Here is a 12,781-nt window from a genome sequence, read left to right on the forward strand (position 1 = left end):
TTGTTATCAGGGTCCCCCACCTCCAGAGTTAACATGCAGTACTCTTTGCCAGTGTCAGCCCCCACATGCAGTACTCTTTGCCAGTGTCAGCCCCCTTCCTCTTTCCATTATCCACAGTCATAGCAGCCACATTTATTTATGGTAATAAAGATTTAGTATGTTTCAGAAATCTTTCCCCATCACCTAGTGTATAAAACCACTAGAAAGTAGTAAGGACAGAATTATAAATTAAAGTGGAAAAGAATTATGTTAAAAATGAGAATGGGGTGATACCGAGAGAGACTAGGATTTTGGATGCAAGTCATTAAGGATAATAATAACAATCATACAGAGTATTATATTCACAAAATAGCAGAAAATATTCTAGTAGCTAAGCCTATGTGGCAATGGGGAAATGAGATTTTACCAATAGGGCAATTTGCAGGTAAGGGTATAGAAAATAAGGGGGAGCTGGAATTTACTGGAGGGTATTGGCAGACAAATCAAGGTATTGGGAGCAAATAACCCTGGAGGGAATGCTAGTGTAGTAGTATGAGGCTAACAGTAGACTGGACAAGAGGTAGGAGACGGCCTTCCCTTGTTGGTATTGATCAGAGAGTTCCTATAGGGGGGTGCTAAGTGAAAGATCAGATTTTGTACAGTTTTTATTTGAGTCTAGAAAAGAAGATTGTGATAAAAAGAGATAATTTGTAACACATATAAAATATTCCAAGGTAACTATAAGAATCAGTCAAAAACAGAGAAGATTGGGGAAAAAGGAGTTAAGATTCAAATTACAAAAGAACTATGGGAAGGAATGTATAGGGCTGTCAAGTATGCAACAAAGTCCAAAAGGTTTAGGATTTTTCCATGAAAATGTTTGTATAGGTATTTTTACATCCTAAATAAACTTTAAAGGATTTTTCCCTCAGGTAAGTAGTAAGTGTTGGAGATGTGTTGAGGAAGAAAGAGGAAGTTGGCAAGGGTCTATATTACATCAACGAATGCTTGAAATTGCAAACGCTGTATAATTGACCCAAACACTTCAAAAATCCGAAATGCCAAATACACGGATCAGCTTTTTTCCCCAGGGAAAAAAATCCCTGATCTGTTTTAAAAAAAAAAAAAAAAAAAAACCCAAACACAAAATAAAGTGGGGGAGGATGAGTGGAGGAAATGGCAAAGTCCCAAAAATGGCCCAGTGATTTTTTTTCCTGTGAAAAAAATCGTTGTTCCGTGCTTTCAGAATTTCGCCATTTCGGGTAAACACATTTGATTAAACAGCGTTCGAAACTTTAAGCTTTCGCTTACATAATAGGAAGCCATTGGAAATGCATGTTTTGGAATTTTTTACAGCATAAATAAGAATAATATTAGGAAACTGGTCATGGTAATTATAAGATGCTTAGCTATGTACACCTTTATGTAGACCCACCTAGAAGTTGTTGCTACCCTTTTCAAACACTTAATAGTGCCTTTCTCATCCCAAATGAAGCAGACCTGTACATGATAACCATGGAGTAAGTTTATATCTACCCCTTCAGTCATCAAGACTAACCTTAAATGTCGCTAAAGTAGTGGTTTCTCTTTGACCTGCAGTCGTGGCTTATTCCATTGACTGGGAATATGTTGAGATAGAATCCTGTCCTTTATCGAGTCTTGCGTATTTATTGGTAGATTTAGGTCCCTAGTCTGTGTTTGTGTAGCCTTAGTTTTGCAAAGAAATGGGAGTGGGATTTTCCTGGCTCAAAAAGTGAGACGCAGGTAACCTCATAGCAGATGGTAGGCCACTTCGTATAAGGAGAGGCATGCTAAACGTTCGGAATAGTCAAAGGATTTAGAGCCATTAATTTTATTGGCTAGAAATCTTTGAGACCTTTCCAGTTGAGTGGTATGTGTGGATTTTTACATTATAAAGGGGTCATAGTATTCAGTGATGGATCTGATACTGAATGAGTACGATGACAAGATGAATTCTTTGGATCTTAATATTCCCTTGGAAATGAACTGCGCCAAATAAAAGGATTTCCTACATGAGGTGGAAACATGATACTTGAATATGCAAGAATTGTCCACAAAAGTGCCAAGGTCTGTTATGACCCAGTCTACCTAAAGCAGGGTAAGATTTATAACAGTTGAGGTGTGAGCAGGTTTTTTCTCGAATGCTGCTGTGCTGCACCGTTTTGCATACAGATCGACACCATGTTGGTTCACCAGGTATGTGCACATTCCAGCCCTTGCTGGGGGTGTTTAGTATCACTGAATGACTGTGCAATAGCTCCCATCTTGCTCTCTTCAGCAAAAATGGTCAACCAGATTTTAGAGCTGTTGCCTTAGATGTCTGAAAAGTAAATGTGAAACAACAGAGAACCCAACACTGATACCTGTGATTGGCCACCAGTTCAAGTTTTATATTCAGAGAAGGTGCCAGCAACTTTCACAACTTTGACTCTTTTGGCTAGCCAATCTGCCTATCTGATATATAGATTTACATTAATCTTCTCTAATTTATCAATAATACTAGCATGGAGATAGCATTAAGAGCCTCGGCCGTGTTGAGATGCACAGCATGCATAGAGTGACAGCTGTCCACAGCCGTAGTAACCTTTTCACAAAGAAGCTTACTAGGTTCAGTAAACCTGCACTTCACAAATCCAAACCAGTTGGGGTCTAGATCAGTTAAGTTGCCTATGTCTGCATAAATGACTTCTGCTATGATGCATTCCATGGCTCTGCCTATAAAGTTGGTGAGGCTGATGAACCTGTAATTAACTGGGAGGGTTAAGGTCCCTTCCTTGTGTAAGGGAATCACTTTAGCTGTTCTCCAAGTATCAGGCACAAACCTTGTGAATAGGCTAAGTCTAAACAGCTTATGAAAGGAGACTTGGATAGTACCTAATTGTCACTGATGAGAATGCAGTCTGATATGTTGTCTGGTCCCATATATGTATTATTTTTGGCCTTTGACAGATATTGTAGGACTTACTCCAATGTGATTTCTGGGGAAAATAAATTTTCAGGGATAGTTGAGACAGCAGTCGTGTAATGATTCAAAGTGCTAGAGAGCATGAAGGTGACCGTTGGAGTTTTTCAGGGGTATGTGCTGGGAACTCTGCTGTTTGGTCTGTACTTCTCAGATCTCCATTTATCAAATGAGGATCTCTGGTTAAAAAGAATTTGCAGATAATGCAAGCTGATTGCCATTGTCAAGCCCCCTTCTGATGTACATACACTCCAAAAGCAGCTTACTCTTCTCAATAGCTGGAGTACAAAACATTAGTTCAAACCCAGGTTCCAAAATGTGCAAAATTTTGTACTATTTGGTAAACAACCCTGGCTGTAGCTTTTAACATAGATACCACTACTTCAGACTGAAAGAGTGGTGAGAGTCCTAAGCACTTGGGTGGATAGCTCCCTCATGTTTACCCATCATGTTGCAGCAATGGTTAGGAAATCATTTTACCTTACACAGCTTAAGGCAAAATGTATTTATTCTAGATAAAAAGAAGTCCTTACCCCCCTTGTACTCTGTACTGATTAGACACATTATTGAGTATGATGCCCTCTTCCTTTGGGATGTGGATTACTATCAAACAAATGGCTAGACCTCAGAAGTTTGTAACTAAAAAGGTCATGGGATTAAAAGACCTGAACTACACAAGAACTACTGGAGGCTTTATCTCTATATTCATCTTCATATAGACTCCTTAGAGGTGCTGTATGCCTTGCTTACAGGCTATAAGGGATCCTATAATCTAAGTACTCCTCCTTCACCTTCACAAGTCAAACAGTCCAGCTAACACTAGGGCCAGAGATCTAAATCTGCCGCAACGAATAAACAAGACAAGGTGAAGGGATTGATTTGTGACACAGCTCTTATCCCTTCTTTGGACCAAGCTTCCTCTCCAGCCTAAGCAGTGTAACACACTGTTTGTCTTTAAAATGAAGTTGGACAACTGCATGGGTATTCATAAATTCATCCCCTGGTATGACTGGCCTGGACCTCATTGAAAAGTGGGGCAATGAATTAAGGGTGGGTACTGGCAAGGCAGAAATGGCCTCATGGCTCGGTTGCCTTGAAACTCCTATGATCCTAAGATTAGATCAAGCTCTGTATTGGGATCCAGTGACACAAGTACAATAAGTGTTTGGATTTACAGAGCAGTTCCCAGTGGGAGTGGGTGTGCATCATGATTCAGGCCCACTGAAGTTCATATGGTGATAGACTGGTTTAGCAAACAGGTTAGCGGGGATGGGTTAAGACGCACTCTTCCTGTTACTTTATAAGGATGTGAGTATGTACGTCACCACTGTGGGGGATGGGTTTAAATTCAAGTTAAAGAATACCGTCATTACCAGAATGCTGGAAGAAGAACAAAGCTCCTGTATGACTACAGGTAGACTCTGAACAGGAACTTCAGCAAATGATAGGGGACTGGATTTTAAAACTGAAGGCAAGTGGGATGAAACTGAATACAGGCAGGTCAGTTGGCATAGCAACAAATGGGAAAATCATCAATTTATATAATGTGGAGTAAATGAGAATTGTTGGAAACATATGTAAACTGCACAATGATATTAAGGAAAACATATGGTTTGTTTTCTTTTATATTAATATATATAAACTCATGTTGTAGCTTAAAATCTGATAATTTATTAAGAATGTTTAAAAAAAAACAGTTTTACACGTGGAACCCCTACAAAAGTAATAGAAAGAGACCTAAATTTGGAATGAAGAATGTTAAGCTGGTTCCATGGTGTAATGGTTTAATACTCAGGACTCTCCTGCTCCTTCATCCTTTTTTTCTCTCCTTTCTCATATTTCAACCTAGTGACTCCCTTCATTTCATTTTCACTCCCTCTCCCTTGTTTCCTTTCTCATAACTCGGCCTATTCACCTTTCACTGTTCTACTCTCTTGCTAATTCTTCCTACCTCTCACCTCATGAAACTGAGTGCATAAGTGCCTGCACTCCATATTATACTTATGTACAAGAAAATACTTCTGTTTTAATTTCATTCAGTGCTTTGTTACAACACCTTGCTCAAATGTTATTTTTTATGTCTTCTATATTACTGTGTTTTTACTAGTTTTGAAAATTGTATTGTACTTAACTTTGTTGTTATTAGCTTTGTAATAATTGTATATGGAACTTTTCTCCATGGGCCTCCATTGAAAACAGGCTTGTTTTGGCCCAATGAACTTTCCCAGTTAACAAACTGCAAATAAATAAATAAAAATAAATATATATTGTTGTCTGCATTGGTACTGTAGAGGAATGAAACCCTGCCTACTGCCCTGTTGACCTGAGGTTGCCTATTGATCTGTAGCTCATCATGCAGTGGTGGTACCAGGTCAGGAGGTTCTGGGTGCATCAGTGCATGTCACTGATGGTGGTCCCTGTCAATGTATGAGAGGGAGCACACGTGTGGACTGAGGTGGCACTTGTGATGATGCGAGGAATCACATCACCACTGGGAAGGGGTCTGAGCTAGTTTTATAAAAAAAAAACATGCTCTTATTGCTAGGATAATGGCAAAAGCTCAAAACACACTCATGGCTGTTTGTATGACAGACCTTAGAGGCTTGATACCATGAAAAAAAAAAAAGAATGAGTCTATTGCTAATGGTATTCATCAGTGATTTGATGATGGTCTGGGAGCCAAGTGGCTTTTAACTGTTACTATAATTTTAACAAAACACTAACTATTGCCAAGGCTTAACTTTCACTGGGAAAGATGCACTGTGATTTCGCATTTATTTAGCACTTGTTTATCAGGAATATCCAACGTGTCCAACTGGGCCAAAAAGGGCCCTTTTTCATTGAAGGCCTAGGTAGAAAAGCTTCACATGTTACAAAGATTACAATATAATAGTAACAAATATTACATTTTCATTATACAGGCTAAGCAATTATATCAATTTACATGCATAAATTAGAAGCATAAGCTTTGAAATAGCAGGTGTACTGAACAATTGGTCATTATCATGGGTGCAGTAAGAATAAAAGGATCACTTTATGGACAGAATTCTGAGGTATATGCTGTAGATCTATGTAATACTTTTACATCATATGTGTACAATTCTGAAAAATACAAGCAGAAGCACCACACTATATTTCTTACCTTCTCATCTGGTCCTTCACATTATATTTTTTCTTTTGTTTTTTGGCAAATTCAGTTTCTGTCTGATTTTTATCTACTTGTGGTTTGATTTCCATTCCTGCTTGATGCCAATATGTTTTTGCTAGCCTAAGCAGGGAAGTCATCTTAGACTTATTCTCCTCATGTTTCTAAACTTTCACTATGTTTGGGTCTTGTGAGGTCAACAGATATGTGTGGAGTCCCACAATTGCAGATCTGTACATGTAATCAATTTCAAAGAGGCCCATCCCTCCTTCATAACGAGGAATATATAATCTTGGTATGCACTGATTTTTATAAATCATTTGGTCAGCATGAAGCATTTATTCTCCTCATGTTTCTAAACTTTCACTATGTTTGGGTCTTGTGAGGTCAACAGATATGTGTGGAGTCCCACAATTGCAGATCTGTACATGTAATCAATTTCAAAGAGGCCCATCCCTCCTTCATAACGGGGAATATATAATCTTGGTATGCACTGATTTTTATAAATCATTTAGTCAGCATGAAGCATCCTTCTTGTATTCCTATCTAATCTGTCCAACACATTTTTGGACCAGTCAGTCACTCCAAAACTGTAAGTTAGGACAGGAAGATCAAGTTGATTTATAGCCTGGATTTTGTTCCTAGATATCAGTGCTGTTTTCAGGATTAATTTAAGTCTTCTAAAGTATTGCTTACTGAGTTTTGTTAGTATTTGTTCATGTTTTATTGTTGCTCCTTCATCAATTCCCAAATATTTATACACGCCCTCTTGCTCAAGTTCATTTATATCACATTCTTGTCTCAAACTGATGTTTTCCTGGTGCTGCAGTTTTCCTGCTTTAAAGGTTGCCTTTGCACATTTATCAAGACCAAATTACATTCTTATATCATCTGAAAAAGTTTTGACAACTTGCAGTTGTGCTTTCAGTTCCACATCAGATGAGCTATACAGTTTTAAGTCATCGACAAAGAGAAGATGAGACGTCTTTACACTTTCTTGTTTTCCAGGAGCCAAATTATAACCTTGGCCTAAGCTGTTAAGTAGACATCTTAATGGGTTAAGGGCAAGGCAGAATAGCAGTGCTGATAGTCACCCTGGAATATCCCCCTTTGAATTTTTATCCCTGGAATAATAGTTTGTCCTTTATCATGGCTTAATTGCAAAGTGACCTGCCACTGTTTCATGGCTACTGTAATGTAGTCGATCAGTGTAGGGTGTATCTTATACATTATTAATCACTCTTTTATCCATGAATGTGGGATACTATCAACTTTTTTTTTTTTTTTGTAGTCAATCCTTGCCATATTTAGATTCTTCCCCTTTTTACAGTTTTCCACTATGATTTTATTTAACAACAAATGATCCTTTGTTCTATATGACTTTCTTTTATTGCCCTTTTGTTCTACTGCCATAATTGAGTTTTCTTCTAAATGACTATAAACTCTGTCTGCATCAATTCCCATGAATAGTTTATACGTCATCGGAAGGCAAGCTATCGATCTATAATTCTTAGGGTAGCTTGCAGGTTCACTCTTAAGTAGGAGCATTGTTTTTCCTGTTGTTATCCAGGTTGGTGTCTGTTCAGGATGTGCATGTAAATAGTTTTTACTCATGGCTAAATCTTTGTACAAAGATGTTAATACTTTTAACCAAAAGTTAGGTACTGCATCTGGGCCTGGGGCTTTCCAGCTAGAGGCTTTTCTTAACTTTGTTTCAATCTCTCTGGCTGTTACTACATCCCATTTCATATCCTGCACCTTTAAAATTCTTATTCTTTCTTTTACTGCTTCTATCCATTTAGCATCTTTGTTATGTTTCACAGGATCTTCATAGATACTTCTCCAAAATGTATCTATTTCTTCTTTTTTTGGTGGTCTTAGTGGATGGGTTGGTAGGTGGTCATTGAGGGAATCGGGGAGTGTTCCAGTTGATTTGAAGTTATCAGGGTTGCAGACCAGTATCCGATCAATGATGGATTCTTGGGAATTATTTGTGATTAATCTTGTTGGGGGATTGATAATTTGACTACATCCCTAAAGGCCTCAAGGTGTTAGTTGAACTATCAAAAGAAAGGGACTGCCAATCAATATTAATATCACTTAGTATGATAATTTTGTTTTTGTCTGTCAAGCCCAATCTAGTATTTCTTTGAGGGTGGGAATGTTATGCCCCAGGGGGTGTAAATTACTATAAGACATATGTTTTTGTGTGTATTTAGCTTTAGGACTGAGACAAGGATTTCTGCATTGGGGAATTTTGGGATGTCATCAGAAAAAGGGGTTATGGTTAGTGTATTAGGGAAAAGCAGGGCTATTCCTCCTCCTTTCTTATGAATTATGTGTAACCTGATTATGTTATAGCTTGGTGGTAGTATTTTATTATTTTCTCTAACATTTATGCTGATTTATCCAAGCATGAAAGGAGGTGATTTTGTTACATATGTTTCTAATGTTTAATTTAATAATGTTTAAGGTTTTAGGTTGTGCTCTGCAGTTTTAGTGCTGGGAGGGACCAGGGTTGAGGTGAATGTCACCACATAGCTTAATGGTGGAGAAGGAAGCTTTATTTTTTATGCTTGATTTTGGAGTTCTGTGAAGTAATCTAAATTGTTATTGGGATAGGTATTTTAAAGATTTTTAGTTTGGGTGTAAGGTGTAACCAGTGGAAAATAAGGTAGGGTAGGTATTGAAGAAACTGTTTGGGAGACAGAGATTTATTGCAGAGGGAGTAACTGTGGAAGTATGTGTTTTGAAGTTAGGAGTTAGTGGTGATGTGAGGTGGAAGAACAGTGTTAGAAGTAGAATGAGGCATGGGGAAAGTAAGCATGGTGGAATGAATGTATAGAGTTTTGGTAGAGATGAGCCAAGAAAGTGGGAAAAATAAACACATAAGTTTAAAGATGCTGAGAGGTGAGTGTAGAGTGGATTCAGTGATGGTAAACTATAGTGGCATTTGGGTTTATATTTTCTCATTACTGCCTTTCTTTCTACAGAGTACCAGTACAGACTTACAACTTTCACAGGTGTGTACATAGTTGGAGGGAAGATTTGGTATATAATCCTGCTTATATCTTCAGTGGTGCTGTTCATTTGTTCTCACCATCTAAGCGACGTTCCTTCTAGTAAAATATTTACTATTTAGAGACTTTCTGTAGTAGGAGTTGGGTGTGTTTTTTTTTTTGTCAATTTTTATGAGGAAAGTCCGTTATCTTTTTTAGGAATCAGAGGAAAGGTTCTGTTTCCCTACATATATAGTAGCATGTTTGATTACAATATGGAAATTATACCTAAAAGATCAGTGCACCCAGTAGTTGTTCTGATTACGGCCTAATGATAAACCTGAACTTTCTAAAATCTCACTGAAATTTAGTAAAACGTCCAGATAAACACATTGATAATCTCTTACTTCCTACCCTACTGAAAAATGCTTGAAATTTCTCCAGCAAAAATCCAAAAAAAGGAGATTTCTGACCATAAATTAGAAGAGTGAGAAAAGATGGAAAAAGAAAGACAATGATTCAAAGAAGAGAGGAAGGACAGAATGGAGATAGTTAAAGTAAGAAAACATTATTAAACAGGTTTTGCAGAGAAGTCTTGCTTGATGGAGTTCTAGAGTAAGGCTTGAAAGGTGGTCACAAAATTACATCGAGAGCAAACACTGTACTAAGTGTTCCACACTTAAACCAGCACCTTTGCAGGTACCTGTGTCACAGCCAACACAAATGGAGGTTAAGCAGATGCAAACATGGCTGGATTTTAGTGGTTAAGCCAATAGCCACAACAAAAGAAGAGGCTTTGCATGGTATAGATGCTCCCGTTTCACTCCCGTGATGTCTGACTTTGCTTTTTATTGTAAATGTTTTGTCTGAGATGGTTTCATTATTGTACATTAAAAAGCTGGGCAGTAGCACTGCCATGCATTGGTCTTCCCGTCTAAATCAATGTGTATCTGCTATTTAAACTAAGAGATGTCAACCTTTGCCGAGAATAACCGGGTTCATGAGGACAAAATAAAATGGAAAAAAAAGACTCTACTTTATCCTCTTGATGAGGAAGAAGATTTTGACATGACCCAGACTGACATAATAGAGTTTATACACTCAGACCATGAAGATATTTTATCCTAATCCAGTAGTTTCCCTTTCTCAAAAGGCATTATGTTTTCTGAGACCCTACATTTTATGTGGGAGTTCTTCATATGCCAAGAAGAAACAAAGTGGAGAGACACTCCTTTTTTTTTAAATATTTTTAATGATGTCATGAAGCCAAATAGTTAGAACCCAAATACACAACCTGCAGCATTCAAACTGATAGGCAAATTGTAGAAGGCTAAAGGAAGAAAGGATGTCTACAGTAATCAAATGGTAGCCTCCCCCTATAAATACACTCTAATAACAAGACATGGACAGAGAAAGTGAAAGTCTCTTTTCTTGGCAACTTTACTTTTTCATATGGAGTAAAGGTTCCTCATTAGATATAAGAGAAATGTATACACATCCGTTAGCCTATGCTTAAGAGCTCATAACTAGGTATCTTTTATATTTTTGTGCAGTAGCTCATGTTTGAGTCATGTCTCGAGTCTGAGGCAAATTTAAAACTAGAGAAATGTAATGCCACAGTTAATAAAACTGGGATCCGCATAGTAAAGTGTGTACATGTCTCTGCAGATGCCATTTCCAGATCACTCATGTCAGGGGTTGTAATGAGAAGATGTGCCTTGTGTAAGGGAACATGCCCTCAGGATGTTAAATCTTGGTTGTTAGAAACCTCATTTACCCAGGACTTGCATTTTGGTTAGCCAAATTGTGATGAAGATGATGCAAACTATGTTGCCATTTAAAGAAATGTATTTTTTATAACCCCTTAGTCTCAAATAATTACCCAGTCAACTTTTTTATGGACAGGGTGCACCTCTCCATCAACCTTGTGACCAGAAGCAATAATGAGAGAAGCGGTCCCAGTTTCTAAGGCTGTAGTAGTAAAGGAAAATATTGCAGGCCGTCCAAATGAATGACTGCAAGCTATTTCTTCAGTTACCCTTTCCCTGTTCCTCCTGGGATTACAGTTAAATGCAACCTATCAAGAGGAAATACATGCAGACAAGTGGGTAGTAAAAGTAGTAGCTTAGAGTTGCACAACAGAAATGCGAAAGAAACTAGAGGCTCTTTTCATTCCATGTTTTTATCTGTACAGTTTTATTTATGTATTAAAAATAAAAGTGAAGCACAGCTATCATATATGGCAAACCAGCTACAAAATATAAAAGTATAATACAAAAAAAGATTGATTTATTGAAGAAGTGCAAATAAAAATACATTTCAAGGGAGCATCCTGCAAAACAACAGCCAGCTTTGTTGCAGGCAGCCTGCACAGAAGATCCAAGAAGAACCTATTACCTGGGGCTAAAGTCTATGATTGCATCAGTTATGTTGGTGAAGACTGCCTAACCTACTCCTATGATATAGGCCAACCCAACTCACAAGACCTAGGACAAAACTGAAGTCCTTCTACTGTGACCATTACTCACCTACATAAATCCACTTACACATCAGAAGCCAGCTTTTCCTCAGTCTAGCACACCAGAGTCGCTTTGGAAATGATCTACAAAATGGGATTTACTCGGTGTTCCTGCCTCATTTCACAATCCCCACCTTTCTACTAAACTTTTTCCCAGTGTGCATTACTTGCAGTACCAACAAACCGTACTCAGGTTTTAGGATTACAGCCATCCAGCTTTAGCTTTTCCTCCCCTTTCTAGTGCTGTATTCTTTTTTGATTAATCCTGCTACCAGCAATTTATATGTTCAGTCATCCCTCCCTCTCATCATTGACCCTTAAAACTCCCTCTGTCCAACTAAAGGTATCTCTTCATTGTAAATGTTGCATGTATTGTAAAATCCTTTCCAGTTCCCAAACAAGCCCACACGTGTGTGTTGTCTTCATATTTCCCACATTTCTTGTACCTCACTCCAACACCCAATCCTTTCTGTCTAATTCTCTTTGCGTGTCCTTTACATACAAGTAAAAGACATATATGTAGATCATACACAGGCCCACCTTTCTGAAGGCCCTGGCTATGTACCAGGCTTCCTTCCAGACATTATTACCCCACACTTTGCCCTCTCCTGTTGATTTGTCCCTTATAGGTTTGTGGTTTAATACTAGGCCAGTTGCTGTTGAGGGCATTTTAAGCCTAGCCAGTTATCCCATTTAGTGCTTAAAATTAATCTATCCTGTTGGAATTTAGATTCACCTAACTCTTTCAAAATCTATATTTATATATACACAGTTACTAGATCAAACTTAGATATTTGGAGGGGACGTGTTGGGATAAAAGATTTAGGAGCTGCCTAGTTGTAGAAGGGGAATTCAGCAGTTAAAGTTTCTATTTCCCATCCATGGATGCAAGTTGCACTTTAATTTGGTCAGGGATGACCTTTGCTTTCCATGGATGGGCAGTCTGTTCCAGAACAGTGGTATCCTTTGCGAGACATACCTGTCCATCCAATCTCTTCTGTTAATGTTGCAGAACAGGATTAAGTTCCTTTGAGTATTTCTGATACCGTTTGAATTTAAATATAAAGTAAGCTCATCAGAAATGAGTTGGAAATTGCCTTATATGCTAGACACAAGTCAACTTTTTTTAGTGATCTGTCAGAGACCATGTACTGCAA

At 38.0% G+C, this 12,781-nt stretch overlaps 1 protein-coding gene across 6 annotated transcripts in view; it reads left to right on the forward strand.

Moving 5' to 3' along the window:
* The window catches only part of ATP11A (ATPase phospholipid transporting 11A), a 1,534,794-nt gene that overhangs the window by 1,248,309 nt on the left and 273,704 nt on the right, over positions 1-12,781 (forward strand). The gene's annotated exons all lie outside the window — the stretch shown is intronic.

This window comes from Protopterus annectens, chromosome 5.part0, assembly GCF_019279795.1.
Source record: "Protopterus annectens isolate FY-2018-M chromosome 5.part0, PAN1.0, whole genome shotgun sequence".
NCBI classification, from domain to species: Eukaryota; Metazoa; Chordata; order Ceratodontiformes; family Protopteridae; genus Protopterus; species Protopterus annectens.